This window comes from Schistocerca nitens, chromosome 3, assembly GCF_023898315.1.
Source record: "Schistocerca nitens isolate TAMUIC-IGC-003100 chromosome 3, iqSchNite1.1, whole genome shotgun sequence".
Taxonomy (NCBI): domain Eukaryota; kingdom Metazoa; phylum Arthropoda; class Insecta; order Orthoptera; family Acrididae; genus Schistocerca; species Schistocerca nitens.
Genome location: NC_064616.1, coordinates 229,940,155 through 229,963,809, shown reverse-complemented (window position 1 = coordinate 229,963,809; position 23,655 = coordinate 229,940,155).

Here is a 23,655-nt window from a genome sequence, read left to right as displayed (position 1 = left end):
GAAACCGCGCAACCGCTACGGTCGCAGGTTCGAATCCTGGATGTGTGTGATGTCCTTAGGTTAGGTAGGTTTAAGTAGTTCTGAGTTCTAGGGGACTGATGACCTCAGAAGTTAAGTCCAATAGTGCTCAGAGCCATTTGAACCATTTTTGTGGTGTAAAGTAAATATGTAGAGCATTGTTCTACCAATTTACGCTGTAGTGTGAGAAACTTTTAAGGCAGTGCGAGTGCAGACGTCAGGGAATATTCTATCATAACATGTTAAGTAAGTTTATCGTAAAAGGAAAGCTATTTCAAGTGCAAATGAAAATAGTTAATAACGTAAAGTATAAACAAAATATCAGAATTTTAATATTTATTTCGGTAAAAAGTATAGTTCGAAAGTGTTTTATTTGTTGATTGGTTAGTCACGAAAAGCGCGGACTAACGCGGGAGTATAATGTTTTTCTATTGGCCTTAAAGAAAACTGACCAATCAGAACGGAGTATTCTTCACTCGTCTGTTCTCTTGGAGATATAGAACGATTATAGCAGTCTAAACTAGTCGTATCCCTGCCTTTGAATGGTACGGTCGTGTGAAGTATGAGCTCCGAAGGAAGTTACAGTTTGCCGGTTTTAGTTGTACTACATGCCTCAAAGCCCGCATCTCGTGGTCGTGCGGTAGCGTTCTCGCTTCCCACGCCCGGGTTCCCGGGTTCGATTCCCGGCGGGGTCAGGGATTTTCTCTGCCTCGTGATGGCTGGGTGTTGTGTGATGTCCTTAGGTTAGTTAGGTTTAAGTGGTTCTAAGTTCTAGGGGACTGATGACCATAGATGTTGAGTCCCATAGTGCTCAGAGCCATTTGAACCATTTGAACCTACATGCCTCAAAAGTGCTTTAAAGTGCAGGCATATTTATTCCAGTGTGTTTTTTATAAAGTACTGATTTTTAAAGTAATTTTGGGTATGAGAAAAGACAGTAATTCCGCGTGGCATATTGAGCAGTTTGGTGACTAAAAACTTGAGTGCATTAGACACCGATAAACGAGCATTTTCATTTAACAACAATCCGTGCTTAGTAGCTGTTCAGATTTCGAGAAATACGTTACTATAAACTTAATAACGTGAATGAAAGGGTTTCTGGATGACTGTGTTAGGATTATCACGGGGTTGGCAGTGAACATTTTATTCTCGACTTCAGAATATACTGAAGTTTTGCACTATTTCCAAAAATGGTTCAAATGGCTCTGAGCACTATGGGACTTAACATCTGAGGTCATCAGTCCCCTAGAACTTAGAACTACTTAAACCTAACTAACATAAGGACATCACATACATCCATGCCCGAGGCAGGATTCGAACCTGCGACCGTGGCGGTTGCGCGGTTCCAGACTGAAGCGCCTAGAACAGCTAGGCTACAACGCCAGTATTTCCATCTTTCATTCAAAATTAAGATCTTTTCCCGATTTATTGAACAGTTACGTTGTATGCAACCTGGTGCGAGTTGCAGTTCGATAGGTTTCCGCTCGGCTTTCCTACCGGCGATTTGCTGCAACGAGGTGCAGGTAAATGGATGAAAGGTACCGCCCATCGCACTACTTAGATACAGATGGTGTAAAACTGTTGGACTGGCTAGTACGTTCTCCACAGCTGTGACCCACTGAATGTATCTGGTCATGGGTTTCTCAAAGACTGGCACACCATTACTCACCAGCCACTACGATTGATGAACCGTTGCACAGAGTCGAACTGACATGGAATGATGTACCTGTATCTGTCATAGAAGTTCAGTTAGAGTTGAAGCTATTGTTACCGTGAGACGTGTCTGCTCTGAACTACATTTCGCAACGTGTGTGGCACCAAATCATCACCAATTTGAATCATTTATTCTTCCTACAGTACTGTACACGCAGAATGAATAACATTTCGTTATTTGGTACCATTTCTGGTGTTGTGATGTTGATGGTCAGCAATATACCACACAATATAATCTAGCTGTATAACATTCAAACTTACACGCATTCCGAAAAGAAAAAAGGGTTTATGAAAAGAATGTAACTGAGAACAAATGCATAGGACGGGGACAGCAGAGGCAGGAAAGCGAGAGGAAGGAGACAGTCGGAGATGTACAGATGCTCGGCGGCTGCTGCGCAGTTTCTGGGTTTGTCGATAATCTGGGACGTTCTATAGCAAGGGGAGGACGGCAGCCACAGGTGGCCAGCCCAGCTGGTGTAGGCGTTGCGTTAAGTCTGCAGCTTGCAATACTATTCGCCCGACTGGCAGATTTCCGTCTTGTGCTGATCTTTAACATTGCTGGTCCTCTCCTCTTCCTCATCTTCCTCTGCAGGCTAATCGCGGACCACCTTTACAAAGCTTAGTCAGTGATATACTTCCACCAACATTCCTTTAACTACTATTTTTTTCTGTCTACTACTCTACCTGTAATTACATATTAATCAGCGCCCCTCTCTACGATATCATAAAAAAGGTGAGTCGCTCCACCTTCTACTGCAGCTTGTCCCCTTGTGGTATGAGATCACTTCTACTGATGATCACTTACTTTATCTTGTGTTTGACGGTTAGTTAGTTACATGTTTCACGGAACGTTTGCACGGCACGAAAATGTAGCTGGAATCGGGTTACAAGCTACAGAAGCACTTCACTTTTAGATGTGCGAGTAAATGCTGGTTTGTTACAGATTGCTATGTAAATATGCGAAAAATACGAGGGCGTGTTGAAAAATATATCACTGAATTTTATTATTCTGTTCTCAATATCGGTATACGTATTAGATATCATGTGTATTACTCCAACTTTTCCGCTCGTTAACGCAAGTTGTAACCTGCCTCTAGACGACTCCGACTGGTAGCGTGTAACATGACGGTAGTAACGTACCTACAGGTGACTAAAGTAATGGGATATTGATATGCAGATATACAGATGGCGGTAGAATCACGCACCGGTACACAAGGTATAAAAGGGCAGTGCACTGGCTGAGCTGTCATTTGTTCTCAGGTGACTGATGTGAAAAGGTTTGCGACGAACTTATCAGTTAGGACAAGGCGGCGAAATCTGGCGTTAATGGACTGCGGCAGCAGACAACTGACACGAGTGCTTTTACTAACAGCAGCTCTTGACCATATCGTTTGGACCATAGACTGGACAACCGTGGCCTAGTCAGATTGTAACTCCCCCCCCCCCCCCCCCCCGCTAACAGAAAAAAATATAATGTATATTGCATTCACATTTAGTGTACAAGATGAGTCCCAAATTCAGTTGGTATGAGCTGATGATAGAGACCAAGTGTGGCACAGACGCCACGAAGCCATGAACCCAATTTGTGAACAAGGCACTGTAAGAGCTGGTGGTGGTCCCATAATCTACATCTACATCTACATACATACTCCGCAAGCCACCTGACGGTGTGTGGTGGAGGGTACCCTGAGTACCTCTATCGGTTCTCCCTTCTATTCCAGTCTCGTATTGTTCGTGGAAAGAAGGATTGTCGGTATGCTTCTGTGTGGGCTCTAATCTCTCTGATTTTATCCTCATGGTCTCTTCGCGAGATATACGTAGGAGGGAGCAATATACTGCTTGACTCCTCGGTGAAGGTATGTTCTCGAAACTTCAACAAAAGCCCGTACCGAGCTACTGAGCGTCTCTCCTGCAGAGTCTTCCAATGGAGTTTATCTATCATCACCGTAACGCTTTCGCGATTACTAAATGATCCTGTAACGAAGCGCGCTGCTCTCCGTTGGATCTTCTCTATCTCTTCTATCAACCCTATCTGGTACGGATCCCACACTGCTGAGCAGTATTCAAGCAGTGAGCGAACAAGCGTACTGTAACCTACTTCCTTTGTTTTCGGATTGCATTTCCTTAGGATTCTTCCAATGAATCTCAGTCTGGCATCTGCTTTACCGAAGATCAACTTTATATGATCATTCCATTTTAAATCACTGCTAATGCCTACTCCCAGATAATTTATGGAATTAAATGCTTCCAGTTGCTGACCTGCTATTTTGTAGCTAAATGATAAGGGATCTATCTTTCTGTGTATTCGCAGCACATTACACTTGTCTACATTGAGATTGAATTGCTAATCCCTGCACCATGCGTCAATTCGCTGCGGATCCTCCTGCATTTCAGTACAATTTTCCATTGTTATAACCTCTAGATACACCACAGCATCATCTGCAAAAAGCCTCAGTGAACTTCCGATGTCATCCACAAGGTCATTTATGTATATTGTGAATAGCAACGGTCCTACGACACTCCCCTGCGGCACACCTGAAATCACTTTTACTTCGGAAGACTTCTCTCCATTCAGAATGACAAGTTGCGTTCTGTTATCTATGAACTCTTCAATCCAATCATACAATTGGTCTGATAGTCCATATGCTCTTACTTTGCTCATTAAACGACTGTGGGGAACTGTATCGAACGCCTTGCAGAAGTCAAGAAACACGGCATCTACCTGTGAACCCGTGTCTATGGCCCTCTGAGTCTCGTGAACGAATAGCGCGAGCTAGGTTTCACACGACAGTCTTTTTCGAAACCCATGCTGATTCCTACAGAGTAGATTTCTAGTCTCCAGAAAAGTCATTATACTCGAACATAATACGTGTTCCAAAATTCTACAACTGATCGACGTTAGAGATATAGGTCTATAGTTCTGCACATCTGTTCGACGTCCCTACTTGAAAACGGGGATGACCTGTGCCCTTTTCCAATCCTGTGGAACGCTACGCTCTTCTAGACACCTACGGTACACCGCTGCAAGAAGGGGGGCAAGTTCCTTCGCGTACTCTACGTAAAATCGAACTGGTATCCCATCAGGTCCAGCGGCCTTTCCTCTTTTGAGCGATTTTAATTGTTTCTCTATCCCTGTATGGTCTATTTCGATATCTACCATTTTCTCATCTGTGCGACAATCTATAGAAGGAACTACAGTGCAGTCTTCCTCTGTGAAACAGCTTTGGAAAAAGACATTTAGTATTTCGGCCTTTAGTCTGTCATCCTCTGTTTTAGTACCATTTTGGTCAGAGAGTGTCTGGACATTTTGTTTTGATCCACCTACCGCTTTGACATAAGACCAAAATTTCTTAGGATTTTCTGCAAAGTCAGTACATAGAACTTTACTTTCGAATTCATTGAACGCCTCTCGCATAGCCCTCCTCACACTACATTTCGCTTCGCGTAATTTTTGTTTGTCTGCAAGGCTTTGGCTATGTTTATGTTTGCTGTGAAGTTCCCTTTGCTTCCGCAGCATTTTTCTAACTCGGTTGTTGTACCACGGTGGCTCTTTTCCATCTCTTACGATCTTGCTTGGCACATACTCATCTAACGCATATTGTACGATGGTTTTGAACTTTGTCCACTGATCCTCAACGCTATCTGTACTTGAGACAAAACTTTTATGTTGAGCCGTCAGGTACTCTGTAATTTGCTTTCTGTCACTTTTGCTAAACAGAAAAATCTTCCTACCTTCTTTAATATTTCTATTTACGGCTGAAATCATCGATGCAGTAACCGCTTTATGATCGCTGATTCCCTGTTCTGCGTTAACTGTTTTAAATAGTTCGGGTCTGTTTGTCACCAAAAGGTCTAATATGTTATCGCCACGAGTCCGTTCTCTGTTTAACTGCTCAAGGTAGTTTTCAGATAAAGCACTTAACAAAATTTCACTGGATTCTTTATCCCTGCCACCCGTTATGAACGTTTGAGTCTCCCATTCTATATCCGGCAAATTAAAATCTCCACGCAGAACTATCACTTGGTAGGGGAAATCTACTATAAATATTTTCCAAATTATCCTTCAGGTGCTCAGCCACAACAACTGCTGAGCCAGGGGGCCTATAGGGACATCCGATCACCATGTCTGAGCCTGCTTTAACCGTGACCTTCACCCAAATTATTTCACATTTCGGATCTCCGTCAATTTCCTTCGATACTATTGCACTTCTTATCGCTATAAACACGCCTCCCCCTTCACTGTCCAGCCTGTTTCTGCGGTATACATTCCAAACTGAGTTTAGGATTTCATTACTGTTTACGTCTGGTTTCAGCCAACTTTCTGTACCTAGTACTATATGGTCGTTGTGACCTTTTATTAATGAGAGCAGTTCTGGGACCTTAATATAGACGCTCCTGCAGTTTACTATTAGCACATTAATATTGTTATTCCCTGTTGCATTTTGCCTACTCCTACCTTGCCGCGTCTCAGGAGGCGTCTTGTCGGGCCTAGGGAGGGAATTCTCTAACCTAAAAAACCCCCATGTGACCTCCACACGTACTCCGCTACTCTTGTAGCCGCTTCCGGCGTGTAGTGCACGCCTTACCTATTCAGGGGGACCCTACATTTCTCCACCCGATAGCGGAGGTCGAGAAATTTGCGCCCGAGGTCTCCGCAGAATCGTCTGAGCCTCTGGTTTAAGCCTTCCACTCGGCTCCAAACCATAGGACCGCGATCGGTTCTGGGAATGATACTACAAATAGTTAGCTCTGATTCCACCCCGCGAGCGAGGCTTCCCGCCTTCACCAATTCCGCCAACCGCCTGTACGAACTGAGGATGACCTCTGAACCCAGACGGCAGGATTCATTGGTGCCGACATGAGCAACAATTTGCAGTCGGGTGCACCCAGTGCTCTCTATCGCCACCGGCAGGGTCTCCTCCACATCTCGGATGAGACCCCCTGGCAAGCAGACAGAGTGAACACTGGCCTTCTTCCCCGACATTTCCGCTATTTCCTTAAGGGGCTCCATCACCCACCTAACGTTGGAGCTCCCAATAACTAATAAACCCCTCCCCCCCGTGTGCCTGCTCGGACCTTGCTGAAGGAGCGGCCACATGTCCACTCACAGGCAGAGCGGGCGATGCCACACGGCCAGCCTCCACATTTACCCTCCGCCTCGTGCGCCGCGAACGCCGCTGAACCCGCCACTCCCCTTGGGGAGAGGGTGGTCCAACCGCGCCCGGTACCCGCGAAGATGTCTCGACAGAAGGGACAGTGGGTGAAGCATGTAACACCTGGGGTGAACCATGCGACGCACCAGACTCCCCACTGCCGCTACACTCCGAGGCAGCAGCCTGAAGACGGCTGACCGCGGTCATCAGCACGTTCAGCTGTACGCGGACAGTGGCCATCTCCTCCTGTGTCCGTACACAGCAGTCACACATCCTATCCATCCTAAGAAATCAACAATTTACTGTAGAAAGTTAATCAACTTTTAACTAGACTGCTAATTCACTAAAGGCGGCTGATTGTTGACTAAACTGTGGTTGCTAGCCACATCTTGAAGAAAACAATGAAAATAGCACTACGTGTCTCTGGACTGTATTGAAAACAAACACTAGCACTACTGGCACTATGACTGACTAAAGGGACTCTCTCTGACTGTATTCAAAACAAACACGAAATCTATGAAACACTATTACTAGCACTCGACAATTAAAGCTTCCTAAAAGCAAAAACACACGGAAGAAGAAGTGACAAGTAAGAAAAATACAGTAAATACTTAAATAAAGGTAGCTCGCTGCACAGCAGACGTGAAGCAGACGGCAGTTACGACGACACTGTCGCTACTGACAATGGTGTGAGCTGTGTTTTTCTGGAATGGACTGGGTCCTCTGGATGTTCAGCTAGTTGGAGACAACTTACAGCCATTCACGGACGTCATATTCCCAAACAAAGATCGAATTTTTTTGGTTGACAGTGTGCCATGTCACCGGGGCACAATTGTTCGCGATTTATTTGAGAACGTTCTTGACAATTCGAGTGAATGGTTTGGCCTCCCTGATCACCCGACATGTATCCTATCTAACATTTACGGGACATAATTGAGAGATCAGTTGGTGCACATAATCCTGAATGGGCAACACTTTCGCAGTCATAGGCGGCTATAGAGGCAGCTTCCCTCAATATTTCTGCAGGGGACTTCCAACGTCTTCTTCAGTGGATGCCACATCGATTTCTTTGCCGGCAATAAGCATGTCCGATACGATATTAGGAGGTACTCCATGACTTTTGTCACCTCTGTGCATGTGGGTGCGTGAGAAACAGCGAGCTGTAATCGAAAGTTCGATGGCCCCATCCGATTTTCATCTGTTTCCGAAACTTAAAAAACACCTTCGAGGCCTTTACTTTGACAGTGATGAATCGGTGCAAGCAGAGGTGACATTGTGGCCCTGTTAACAGTCAAACCTTTTTTTAGTGACGGTATTAACAAACTGGTCTCTCGTTGGGAAAAATGTGTTCGTCGCCAGGGTGACTATGTTGAGAAACAAATATGTAGACGTGAAGAATAAAAATGCAGAATGTTAACAACGTTTGTTTTATTTAAAAAGCATTAAGATTTTTCACATGAAATATTCGTATGCATTACTTTTCAGCACGCCGTCGTAATTAACGTTAGCAACGCCAAATATATGTTCTTTATTTTACATTAAGTAATACCGCAGGTATTTCACATCAAAGGCACACGATCTAATAGTTTTGCCGCAACTTAATTCAGTCGTATTTTAGTAAATGGTAACTTCAGAGGAAAGTGATGAAAGTAATTTTTTCGACTACCGTCGTCATGATGGTAAAGAGTACGTTAGCCTAACAGTCTTGTGAGTTCCACATATAACAGCATTTTCTGCTCTAAATGGGAGGTACGATAGTAGGATAGCATGCCCGGTGCAAGCCGAGATAACGATCTTACCACATTCAGTTTCATGTACCACATCCGGTGGCAGGTCACACACTTGGGCTCCTTGATGCCCCCACTCCTTCTCCCCTGGGGAACCACTAGGAATTGATCAAGGTTACCCTGGGGAATCACCCAGGCCGTTGTGCAACTTTATTCAAGGTCATGACGTAATTATATAATAGTCACGTGTTATAAAAACGACGGAACACCCTTTCTCTCCCCTCTCCTCACCTGTCAACCTATCCCCTACCCTGCCCTTTCCTTCCCTTCCCTTCCCTTCCCTTCCCTTCACTTCCCTCTGGACCAATGATAACTGGGACACTTGAGTGAGACGAGCTATTCTGTAGCTGGACAACATAGGAAGAGCATGTGTTTATTTGTTAATAACAATATTACGTGACACCGGCAGAGACCACATCCAGGAAGATCTGTAAGCACCTTGTTACATGATTTCCAATATTTTCGTCAATTTTAGTATTTTTACCGGTTTTTCCTATTTTGCAACTGGGGAGGGCACTCTGAAGCTGGGGTGCATAAGGAGAGGTCGAGTCTATAATTTAACAACAAATTACATCACTCTAGGTCCATTTGTTAATAACAATTTAGTAGTACGTAGCACCAGCAGAGACCACACCTAGGTAGATATGTGAGTACTCTCGTAATTCCATATTTTAGCGCATTTCACACATTTTGCGCCTTTTAGTATTTTGTCCAATTAGGCAAGATGCACCGTCTGTTCCTGACCTCATGATGCTCCCAGACAATCTCAACGCTGTAAGAGCCTGAATTAGATGCTAGCGATATTGAGACACACATTCCCCACCTTCATCTTTTATTACTGGGGCACCTGAGTGCGTACCACAGGTTGTAGGTTGTGTGTTTTGTTAATCACAAATTAGGACACTACAGGTCTATTTGTTAATAACAAATTAATATTTTGAGACACCAGCAGACATCACACCGAGGCAGATATGTAATTATTCTCATATTTCCACAATTTTACCATATTACCCGAGTTGTGTGTGTCAACATTGTGTCACGACGTCCCATCACCACGTAGCACATTGATGTCCATCGTGTCGTGTACATGTGACGATGCTCTCAGCATTGTCCACATTTATGTTCATTGCTAAGCCACCACTCCATTACTAGTGTGTGACGTCATGGTGTTCTAAACGAACACACTGGCAGAAATAGACGTCATGTCAATGACGTCACAGAGAGTTCTATAAGTACTACCGATTTCTTACCAAAGACATTGTATAAGAGATACCACTCTACATAACAGGTTTGTGTGACGTCATAGAAAAATTCTGATGTCGCCAACCAAAGAATGGCCTGCTGTATTTGTAGCACAGCACTGAAAAATACGTAACAACCCCAGCGAAAATCACGTCGTCTGCAGAGTAGCCCGTCCCCTCAGACTGCGACGTGTGGCTATGTAGTCGCGAACGTCGAATCTTATGGAGACAGTGTCAAGCAATGGTCGATAAATTTGCAATATAATGCACACCTATTTGGTGCCTAACACTGCTACTATATCAGTTGTGGATTATGGATCTCCCGCCATCGTTCATAACGGCAAACACATCTCAAAACGTCGGTGAAAATATCCAAGTCTGGTGCAAATACACATCGCTGTCCCAAACATGGTTCAAATGGCTCTAAGCACTATGGGACTTAACATCTAAAGTCATCAGCCCCCTAGACTTAGAAGTACTTAAACCTAACTAACCTAAGGACATCACACACATCCATGCCCGAGGCAGGATTCGAAAATGCTACCGTAGCAGCAGTGCGGTTCCGGACTGGAGCGGCTAGAACCGTTCGACCACAGCGGCCGGCTACCGCTTCCCTCCCCCCCCCCCCTATATTCGCTGGATAATGCCAGTACGGTATGCAACTCATCGTACGTTCGTGATCACCAGATCACCTATTAAGCAGGTGAATTCTACATAAATCCAGTAACTTAATGCTGGACTTGTTATTGATACTGTCAATCAACATACTCGAAAACACAACTGAGAACCGACATTCAGAATCAACTTAAGATAAGAGAAAATTGAGCGATCCTCTCTCTAGCACCATTTTTTTGCGAGAGGCTCCTACACTGTGCGTGTGTGTGTGTGTGTGTGAGAGAGAGAGAGAGAGAGAGAGAGAGAGAGAGAGAGAGAGAGAGAGGGAGGGAGAGAGAGAGAGAGAGAGAGAAATTTTGTTCGGAATCATACATATGTAAGCACTGGACAGTTAGTAAAATAGGCTTCTCTGGAACTTGTCTTGCTTTACGTATAGCCCACATCCGTTAAACCAACATGGTAAGGGTCTTAGACTATCTATAAAATCTCGTAGTTTGTCGTAACACACCACGGCAAGCCTAAACATGTCACGTATGCAATAAATAACTATCGAATTGAAGACTGATCGTAGGTAACAGCATACTGACTAGCACTGTGTAGTGGGACCATGACACCTGAAAAGACGACGCTTCCGCGAGCTACAGCTGCGAGAGCATGTAAAGCTAGTTCGGAGTCTTGCTTCTAGAGGAGAAGACTGTGTCATGTGGAAATTCAACCATTCCAAAATAGTTGTAAGTATAACTGTTTTTTGTAATCGATTTCCACGTTAAATCTATAGGCATACAGCACCTAGCTTTTTTTAAGTATAGTATCGAGATATGGTATTGGATCCCGCACTGGATTGCCCGTTCGCCCAACTTAAATCCCATCGAGCAAGTGTGATATGCGCTGGGGAAATGTACTCGTTCTGCAGCACGTCCACATGTACCAACAACCATCCATCAGTTGTACCGCACTGGTGGAGGAATGGAATCCTTTACCACAAAAATATCTCACCAAACTTATGGATGAGTATGGAAACATGTTGCTGAGTATGCATTGCTCTGGCAGTCTGCGTTAGTATCGTAAAAGTGGTACACAAACACCGAATTACGTCATAGCATGACAATATGACCACCAACAGCAAATGCTTTTTACTAACGATGATTATTCACTGTAGTAGCAAAACATTATCGGGTATAGGTCATGATGGCGAGACTTCCCGTCGCATGATCTTCCACATGTAATTGAATTCACACTGTATAGCGTGTGCCGTGACGTGGACACCCAAGAGTCGTGGGATAGGGGCGTGGAGTCCAGCAACGACGCGGAACATGCATAATGCTCCTCGGCACACCAAAAATGGATACTCATCGGTCTGTATTTATTAAAGAACCAGCCAACATGTCTATACAAATGTGACATACAGCTCCCAAGCCCGACAACCGTACAGAACAACCTGATAACGCTGTCCTAGGATCGTTGTAGTATATGGATGACTTTCATACAGTTTTAAGTGGAACTAAGACGTGTATTTTGATGAAATACTACGTATAATCTAGACTTAATCCTATCAGTATCAAGATGTTTTGATAACGCGCATTACCAAGTAGGATGGGATGTACTTTATGCTCACCCGAATAAAGTTAAAACAAAAACAAAATTCGTTAACTGTTGACTTGTATTGGCAACATGTTATTTTAAAGAGTTACTGATCTGAATGTAGCGTCGAGCACCTGAGAACACCTTTCAGAATACTCTTAGCAATATCAGTGCACGTTCAATAATGAGCACTTCCAACATCGTGATCACCACAAAAAGAATTAAGAAATTCAGATTTAGGTCATTCTTGTTAACTTTTTACTCTAAACATACTTTTTAAAGAGAAATTGATGTGCAAGTAACGCCATGAACCAGGAAATATTGAATACAACATTCGTTGGTGAAAGTGAGATCTGCTATTGAGAATTAAATTTTTGTATTAACTTTAACGGAAAAATATAAAATATGTATGGAATATGGTAGCAGAATCCTTAAAAAATATTTTTTTCAAACTTTAGAATGTAAAATAACTGATTAGATTACAATATTTTCAAGAGATAAGCAAAAAGTACCATCCCCACCCCCCTGGTATAGCGAGGGTTAACTCCTTAGTTCAATATCTACGCAACCACTGTAGTAGTCTTAAATGGCTCGGAATACATTTTTATACGAGCAAATTAAAATTGTAGACAGATGGATGATATCTTGTACAAGTCAAGCCCCGTTAGTTGATTATCCATATTTATAACAAAAACATGTTAGTAGAGAATCCAGATGACAGCACTTTTACGAGAATACAACACGGCTAAGGGTAGAGTGGATGCGAGTTTATTTTCAGTGTGCATAGCGGCATACTAGAGAAGGAAATTCACTTTAGAGACACCTTACCCACTTTATAAAAAATGGTTCAAATGGCTCTGAGCACTATGGGACTTAACATCTATGGTCATCAGTCCCCTAGAACTTAGAACTACTTAAACCTAAGGACAGCACAACACCCAGTCATCACGAGGCAGAGAAAATCCCTGACCCCGCCGGGAATCGAACCCGGGAACCCGGGCTCGGGAAGCGAGAACGCTACCGCACGACCACGAGCTGCGGACCCACTTTATAGCAAGAGAGTAATTATTTATTTTAATTATAATAACTCATGACGGTAAAATGTGAGACAGAATGGATACGGGAGGTCACAAACAGACAGATATAGAAATCGAGATGACCCGAACGATTAATTTCAGACTATCCAGTCACATAGCGTTAAAGCAATGAGACACGAAGGAGAATCGACGCCGACGGCGCCTTAAACTATCCTTCGCCGACACACTTTCGCTCTCCACCAAGACACTTCATTGTATATGTCTCGGAATCAGTAAATTTGACAGAGTTGATACAGCCGGAGATAGCACTGTATGAAAAGGCTAAAGTACGATAAATGGGTTTAAAAAATAGACAAACGCCAAGCAGTAATATTAGGAGTTAAGTCATGTATTATATATCAAACTAATGCTACACATGTTGCCCACAGAGTCCCTTTGTTTCGTCGTTTGTCAGCAAACTTCTCATGATTCGCTTATAGTAACGTAACACGCAATCAGTGTGTTTCGATTCTGAAATGATACCAGTTTATACTGTATCCAACTATTTTTTCGATTACAAATGCATATAACGTGCAACTAGTATGTATTGGCTTGGAGAATGCCACAGCGTTCAGAATAAAGTAACACTACCGTTTCCTCACACACACGTAGAACTTTGGTAGTATGACAATTTCGTCTTGCCTCTCTAGATGCTTTCGTCGTCGGTCGAGGGAAGGAATGGTGATGCCTGCTGGAAACCAATACGCAAACTGGCATAACTGTGTGTATACAGCAGAATAACGTCAACACACTACCTGCAAAAGCAATCCATTAACGTGTGAGTGTGTGTGTGTGTGTGTTTCTACCGTTGGTAATGACACTTACAGTAGTCATTTGGAGGACTTTGGAAGACTAAGTATACACCCTGGCTGGGTTGGGGCTCTGTATCGAAGTTGAATGGCGCACAAAAAAAAAAATAGCAACCTCTGTCTGGTCTTGGTTGGTTGATTTGGGAGGGGGGACCATATCTGCTCATGAAAGCATTAAGAGCATATTAATGTTTTTACACGTACACATGGAAAAAAGTGGATAAACGTCAAAAATATAGAAAGGGTCAAAAATTCGGTAAATAATCTGGATATTAAATGTTCGTTCAGGAGATACCTGCATTTACGCGTCAGTGAAACAGCAGAACGATTCACACTAAGCCATCGGGCCACATCAGTTTGCGACTGTCCTGCTTCCGTTCTTTTGAAAGTCGCGAGTTCTATATGTTCTTATCTCGTATTTTCTACTGAAAATCTCGTGCTTGTACTCTTGTTAACTTTACTATTACAGAGATCGCCTAAACTTTATTTTTTTTTAATTATTGGTCCTGTGCGCAACAAATAACTTACTTGGTCTTTCTGCTGCCACTGCTTGATCTGCTGCATTCCATTATTTAACAAAAACATAAAAAAACCTATTATTCATGCTGAGTGCAATGAATGTTCTGTATGGCGGCTCCTGCTGTTGCTGCGGCTGCTGCTACTTACTACAGCTACATATAATTCAAGAGAAAGGGTTTGGTCAAATCTAAACTCGATAAATGATAACCCAAGCAAAAAACTATATTCTGAAAGCGATTCTTCTCATTCAATTAACAAAACGCTAGAAGCTCTTTGAACAATCGCTTCGTTTGTAAATCTGCCTCCAGTGGCATTAAAGCAATATTACAAATTAATCAAACCCTTGAGACAGACTGAAATACTTCTTAATTGGATACATAGTGAAACAATTCCCTGACAATTACAAAAGAAATCAATGACAAAATCTAACAATGGTTTCCCTTAAGAATTCAACTCCTATCATTATCAAAATTACCGTCTACTGCTACGCATATACACAAACCCTTTTCTTTAAATTAATAAGTGTGCTGCAAATTATAAAAAATATTAACTAAATACCAAATCCTGTGTCACTGCTGGCGGACACGGTAGTACGGCAGCTCGGCGACGACCCCTCGCCCAACACACGTGCGCACCAGAGCAGGCGGGCTCCTGCACTGGCTTCAAAACTGCCACAATTTAATCCGCGCGCTGCGAAGTGCGACAACAATATCTTAGATTCCAGAGCTTGTGTATGCGCGCTGTAGCCAACCTTTACATTCTAAGAGAGTATTGCCAACGCTCATAACCCCCAACCTCATTTTTGAAAATTTTGCGGGGTGATTCTTGCCTAACATATTGGCAAGGAACAAACAGTAAAATTTTTTTACAAAACGACGAAAAATTAGGCAAAGAGAAAAAATGTTACAATTTATATCCAGTGACTAAAAGTATTTCTTGCTTAGCATCTAAGTAAATTTTTTTATATGAAAATGTTGCTAGCCTAGTATGTATGTAATAAGAAAACATCAAAGGAAATATAACAAGTTTCTTACATAAGTACATAAAAAAGATCATATAAGTTTTAACATATGTGTAACAGTAACTACTTAAGCATGGAATAGTCTTCAATGAGCTAATACAACCTAATAACCAGTAAAAAATAATATTTTATTTTGTGCATTTGGGCACTTACTTTTCCATGACATTAATCAGTAGTGGCCTGACTGCATGATATTTTATGTTTTTATGCTCGCGGTTCCCTCTGGTCAAAAGAAAACAGGTCTACATGTTTTAAGTGCAGCAGACTCAGGGACTTCATATCCACTGACAACCACACTAATATTCCCACATCCGTTGATTTATGACGTAAGCAGACTCAGGGACTTCATATCCACTGACAACCAGACATCACTGCGTTATTGCGTAAGTACCTCCTCAAACTTATATAGTACGAGTCTGGGTCGAGTATTTATCTATACTGAAAACGTCATATTTTATAGAAAATAGATACTCCCTTTAAAATACGATATCTCTAATTACATAAATGAAGCAAGGAATAATATTGTGTCATATAAAAAGGCATGTGAGCTCTGAGCTCATTTAAATGTTTTCTATAACTCTATTGCCGCAGCAATTACAGATTTGTGGCATATATCTCAAGTCATGAATAATGTGAGGCTCACCACACGGTGGCAAATTCAGTTTTCTTTAAATTTCTCGCCACAGCAATCACCGATTTGTGGCATGTATTTTCCAATTCAGTCATAATATGAGGCTCACCACACGGTGGCAACTTAAATTTCTTACGATTAGTTTGGCCAATAACAGTGGCAAAGTTTCGATTGTGGCCACGAATCATTACAAATATGGCACCACACAAAAAATATCATTTTAATTTCAAGGCATAAATCCTGTGCCGTAGAACTCTAATTACCTACAATTTTTACATTACTAGTGATGCTGAAGAAGAATCTTACAACATTTGTTACAATAATTGTTATGTACATTTTGGTTATAAAATATTTAAATAATCCTACAAATAGAAAAGTAATTCCATAGTGATGCTATTATATATAATAAAAGTTACAGAATGATTTAGAAAAAGTCTAGCCAACGGCTTGCCAAATCAATTTATATATATGTACAAAATTTAGTGAATGATTACGTGACTTTGCGTCAGAATTTTTTACACTCTAATTACTAAGTTATACCGAATTTATAATTGTCGGTCTGTAATGACTGTCAATATTTCTGATGTCGAACGTAAATGTGTGGCATAGCTTCTCAATCGTTTTTATATAGAGTCCTCATTGTCTCTGTTTGGAGGCCTCCCTAGTCTATGTATGAATCTGTGTGGCCATACCTTGGACGGTCACGAAGAACAAGAATAAGAATCATCCTACAAAGTACATAATAAAAAAATAGATTTACAGAATACAACACACAAAACTCCTCCATCTGTCCAGAAGAAACTGAAAGAAATGATTTATTAATCAAGGTGACAATAAATAAATTTATGACATGACAAGAGAAAAATCATCACCTTCCAATTAACCTCGTGCTGGAATCGGCACTGCATCACTAAATTATAATCATGAAATAGAAAACACAAGATAAATATTAAATTGACTTATGTTACACTACTATTTACACATTCATAAAATATGGCAGATACTCTCGCCTCTTGGCGTAAGAGTCATTTCGCTCTGGAAAGAGAAAAGAAATAGTTTAATGCAGAACATAATTATCTAGATCATAGCTCGGTGTTTTTGTCACGGCCGACTGTTTCTGGAACGTCTTTCTTCTCGCGACCCTTAACGGTAAGCTTGCTACGCTCCGATCTGAAAAAATCGCCTACTACACAAAATTACGTCACGTTAAGTGCTTTCGTTTCTGCAATGGAGAAAACTTCCGTTGCGATCATGTTTCCTGTAAGAAATGCAATAAATTCAACCTTAACAACAATAAGAAGAGAAACAACACTATCATTCTTACCATTCCACAATTTCATAGAGAAAAAAAATTCTTGACGCTCATTCATCACATAATTCAACACTTTGCTGTGTATTTGTATCAGAACACCTTTTGTGACTCATAGCCATGTCTTAACTTTGCTGTGACTTAGATTTTAAGTAAGTGTGCACTCTACCTTAACATTACTGTGACTTAAATTTCACGCAAATGTGTATAAGCTATATCTTCCTTCATAGAATACCATTATGGGTTTCTTCGTTTACAAGTGTATCTTTCTTATCTTCTCTTGTTCTATAAATGTCTGCAAAGTGCTCCCTCATTGTGTCACACTAATCATGAGTGGTCCATAAGTCCTAATACGCCTTACCTGGCAAACTAATAAACACGAAAAATCCACATAAATCATCACTCTTCAAACTACTTCATAAATCAGAAGAAGTGTCAGTTCGAAGGTTTCCTAATTATACTATTACCCATCAAATATAGCTTCTCAATTTAGAGCCACTTTTACATTATATTTTACCGGAAGATAATGTCAACACTTTCTGTTATTTCATGTTATTTCTCCCTAAAAACGTACATATTTATTTCTTGCATTTTCCTTCAAATAAGTCACAAAAATTTCATTCTTTCAGTGAACAATCGCAAGGTGTCAACAGCTGGTATAATCCTCTCGTCAGAAATGTCCTCTGCAAAGTTCTCATTCTCTCAAACAATACAAATCGTTCATAATCATTCATTCTTGGTCTTTCATACAGGATAGATTGACAACAAAAGATTAATAGATAAACAGGTTAGTCAAAGATTATGAAACAGTACTGAAAACTAAAATCGGAAGAATATACTGTAACGGCTGGGGCACCTATGCTTGCCAAACATATATTTACTAAAGATCAGTAAACCCCCTAGGGCCTTATTACTTGAAAATTTTAATGTGTGTTAAGTGGTGAAGACCTCGCGATTTATGTGTTCGTATTGTCTCAACTTCCACAGCGTTTGTGTGTGCAATGCGTCGTATACGGAAGGGTCCTTCATACACCAAGAAAAACTTCCTACTCAAATATTTTACCTTATGAGATAGTCGATGTGATCGAAGCAATTCCGTTCGACCTACCTGTAAATTCTTGACGTTGACTCGTGGATTATGCAGCTTCTTTCTTCTGTCAGCAGCTTTCTTGATGTTCTGTAATGCTATACTTGCCACTTCATGGTGTCTTAAACGTCGCTGTGCAGGGAAGGCTGCTAATTGTTTTATCTTATCTGGTGGTTGTTTATTTTTAGGTAGTTCATTAATGATGTTTTGGAAACCAGATAAATGTACGTCCCAGTTTCTATGTTGGCGATGGCAGTACAAACTGCAAAGTTTAGCTAACTTCTTCACGATACGTTCTGATGGGTTACATGATGGCATAAAACGTGATATAAATACTGGTTTAATTTTCCTGCATCGCAAGGTTTTCAGCCAACTGTTGGAACGGAATTGTGGGCCATTGTCAGAAATCACCCTGTCAACGTGCCCTACTTCCTTCAAGAAATTCTTGACGAATGCTGTGGAAACTGATTTTGCTGTAGCTTTTCGTAAAGGTGTGAATGAGACAAATTTCGAAGTAAGCTCAACAGCTACGAAAACATATGAATGGCATTGTCTAGATCTTATTACTGGTCCGAAGATGTCCACGGCAGCCATCTCTTTTAATTTGACTGGGATGATTGGAAATAGTGGTTTTCTGTGTGTCACTGTTGGTGGTTTTCCTTTCTGACATAACTTGCATATTGCCAGGACTTTACGGATTCTCTTTTCCACATTGTAAAAATAACATGTGTCTCGTAATTTTTGAAAACATTTCTTCGCACCAAAGTGGGCATAACTGAGATGTGTGTACCAAATGAGTTTATTTACAAGTTCGTCTGGTATGCATAAAACCCAAGAAGGACTGTCAGGACGTCTGCGTTTGAATAAGATGTTATCACGTATGATATAAAACTGTCTTATAGCAGGATGTGACTTACTCTCCCACTTCCTTTTTGTATCCTTCCAAATCGAATCCTTTTCTTGTTCACGAGCAATGTCACTTAATGAGGATGAAATGAAATTTTCAAAAGCAACCTTCTGCATGTAGAGTAAGCTGTAATTATTTTCTAGGCAATCTTCCTCGTTACTTTGAGCTAAACCAAGAGGTGCTCGTGAAAGCGCATCAGCAATGATGTTTTGTGAACCTGGAATATATATAACAGTGAAGTTAAATTCCTGAAGAAACAAAGCCCACCGTTTTAAACGGTCGTGATTTAATTTGGCTGACATGAGAAATTGTAACGCCCGATGGTCGGTGTATACTTTTGTGTGCTTGTCTTGCAGATAGCAACGAAATTCATCAAACGCCCATACTAAGGCTAATGCTTCCAACTCCGTGACTGAATAGTTGCGCTCTGATTTTGTTAATACTCGATTGGCAAAAGCTATACTTTTCTGAGTAAGAATTCCATTTTCAACAGCTTCTTGGAACAAATGGATACCAAGCCCAGATCTTGAGCTACCTGTCGAAAGGCAAAAATCAAGGGATAAATCAGGATATGACAATATAGGTGCATTCAGTAGTGCAGTTTTCAAATCGTGGTAGTCTGTTTGAGCAACATGATCTCAGTCCCGAACTGTGTTCTTACCTGTTAGTTGACATAATCTAGGTGTTGACAAGCTTTGTAGGCTAAGAAAACGACGATAAAAATTTATTAGTCCCCAAAATCCTCTTAATTGTCGCTTGTTTGTTGGTAGGGGCATTTCTTTGATTGCATTTAATTTTTCTGGATCAGGTAGAATGCCTTTTGTTGTAACAATGTGGCCAAGAAATTTGATTTGTGTTCTACCGAAGTCCGATTTTTCTAAATTGACTGTAATGCCATGTTCCCGAAACGTTCGTAATAATTCACGTAATACTTGGTTGTGTTTTGTCCATGAATTTTCTGCGATCAAAATGTCGTCAACATAAGTGGTGATCCTGTCTTTTAAGTGTGTCGGTAACATTGTATTCAAACCACGGATAAATGCAGCTGACGAAACATTGAGACCAAATGGCAATTTTCGAAATTGGTAACAGTTTGCAAAACAGAGGAAAGCTGTGTATTTCCTACACCTCGGATTTAATTCTATTTGCCAAAAACTACTTCGTAAATCCAAAGATGACATCACCTTCACTCCATGGAATTTTTGCGATAGTTTATCTAGTGTCTGTGGTCTATCGGTTTCAGGTTGGATTACTGTGTTAATTTGTCTGGAACCAAGAACCAGTCTAATGGAATTATCCCTTTTCTTAACCACGTGTAATGGGCTATTATATGAACTCACAGCGGGTTCGATGATTCCCTGCTCCAACATAGATTGTATTTCCTGTTTCACTTTGTCTCTGTATGTAAATGGGATGACGTATGGTGGTACAAAAATGTATTATGTTCCTTGACCCTGAATTCATAAAGAAAGTTACGTATTGTTCCTGTCTTGTGAGAAAAAACTTCACAATTTGTTTGTAATATTTCAAATAACTCATCAGTTCATGCATTAGGATCCACTTCGTCTCGGTACACGTTCCTTTTAATTAATTGTTCTGTACTAATGGGTTGTTCTGTTTCACAGTAAAACGTAGTGATGTTATCTGTGCAACTATTAGACAAATTCAGTGATTGTTGTGCCTCAAGCGGAAAGAGAAAACGCAGATAATTCACTTCCTCATCCTCCTTTGTTAGCCATCCTTGAAATTTAAGCGTGACGAACATTTGATTTACTCGTAACATGACTTCAGCATTACAAAAGTTTAACATTGCTTTATATTCACGTAGGAATTCCACACCCAAAACCATTTCTGTTGATAAAAGAGGGACTACTAAGAAATTTGCAGAAAACTCGTGTCCTTGACACCTGAAAACTAAAGAAGTCTGATTGCGTACGTATACACTCCTTCCTTGAATGACTCCCTTTAATTTGGTCTTTAATAATGGCAAGGTTGGACAAACAGATGCCTGTTCACACTTCTTAAACATTGTCTCGCTAATTACATTCACAGGGCTGCCAGAATCCAGTACAGCTGAAAGTAGAGTATTTCCTACCGAGATTTTTATAATTGGATGAGCATACATAATTTCGTTGTTATCATTTTCTTGTAATAATGTGTCTCTAATGTCCTCCAATCCAACAAAGTTAACATAATTTGTGTATCGACTTTTTTTAGAATCGAGACACATTGATTGCATATCGGTATTGCTATAGGCGAATCATGAGAAGTTTGCTGATAAAGTATAAAAAAGGACTCTATAGGCAACGTGGGTAACACAAGTTTTAGCTACAGGTCTCAGATTAGCTCCTAATACAACTGCTTGATGTTTGCTAATTTTTAACCCCACTTATCGTACATTTACTCTTTTTGTCGAAAGTTTTCTCCGGCTGTTTCAGTTGTGCTTACATATATAATGGTGAGTGAAAGCGTGTTTGGTAAGGATGGTCTAAGGCGCCGTCGGCGTGGATACTGCTTAGCATCCCAGCGCTACAGCGCTGTGGAGAGAGAGTGTAAACTTAATCATCAGGGTCGTCACGATAGCTACATCTGTCTGCTTGTGAGCTCCAGCGTTATTATAATTTAAATAAACAACTACTTCCTTGCTGTAAAGTGGGCAGGGTATCATTAAAATGAAGTACCTCCATTAATATGCCGTCATGTATACAGAGAATGAAGTCGCATCCACCCTACCATTGTCCTTGGAGTATTCACATAAATGAGTGTAATTACAACCACACTTACAGGTTATCACCGAAAGCACCGTCATCTGGACTCTTTACTCATATGTTTTCGATATCAATATGGATAATCGTCTAACTGTGTTTGACGTGTGCAAAATATAACTATCTGTCTACAATATTAATTAGGGACTCTGTTACGCAAATTCGTGCCGTTGATGCTAGCTCGTATAAAAAAAAATATTCTGAGTCGTTTACTAGTTAGTACACTGGACTCGCGTCGGGAAGTTCACAGTTCAAACCTGCGTCCGGCCATCCTGATTTAAGTTTTTCGTGGTTTCCCAAACTCGCTTAAGATAAATGCCGGGATAGTTCCTTCGAAAGGGCAGAGTCGCTTGCCTTTCCCATCCTTCCCCAATCCTAGCTTGTGCTCCGTCTCTAATCACCTCGTTATCGACGGGACGTTAAACACTAATTCCCTCCTCCTGAGTCGTTTACTACTACTACATAGATCGCATAAGCGTTGTATTACAGACTTAAGTCTAGAGTATGGGTATTATTTTGTCAAAATACGAAGTAAACAATACGTTGGTGTGCTACCTGGCTGGAAAAGGAGTACCCACGTTAGTTTTAAAAGCAGAACTGTTGGTGGTATTAGGGGTATTATAGTTCTGATTGGCCCAGGAAGAAAAGTTGGTGGTGAGGGATATGCTTCGCGCTTAAACTGTTAGCAGCGATTATCCACAAACACGTCAGTGAGTTACGATAGGTTTTGCTGTGGTGGGATATCTTCTTCCTAGAATGACTGAGTGTCATTTGTGCCAGCTACCATGTCGGAGGTGATTACAGATACTCTGTGCAAATTTCTCTACGACTCCTGGGGAGTTGTGGGACACTCCAGTTCGCGATCTGGTGATCACGATCGTACGAGCAGTTGCATATCGGACCCGCATTATCCATCGAATACCGGGGGGACAACGGTGTGTGTTGCACCAGTTTATGTAATTTCCACCTACAGCTTGGGATCTGTTCGCCGATATTAACGAAGCTGGGGGATCCCTCATTCGGAACTGCAGCAATGTCAGGCGCTAGACCAGCGGGCTTACATCGCAACATTGCCGGACTCTGTGTGACAGCAAGCATCGGCGTTCGTGTCTACACACACACACTTCGGAATATAAGGGGAGAGCTATCCTGCAGACGACATGATTTTCGTTGGAGTTGTTACAGATACTGAACAGCTCTCTAGCGGTGCATTTTGCAGCACAGCGCTGAAAATTCAGTACCTTTGACTGGAGGCATCAGAATTTTACTATGACGTCAGATAATCTAGTAATGTAGTCTGGCATTTCATATACGATATCGCTGGTTAGAATCGGTAGTGCTTATAGAATTATCTGTGATGTCATCGACACTACGTACTATTTCTGTCAGTGTGTTCGTTTCGGATAGTACGACGTCACACACT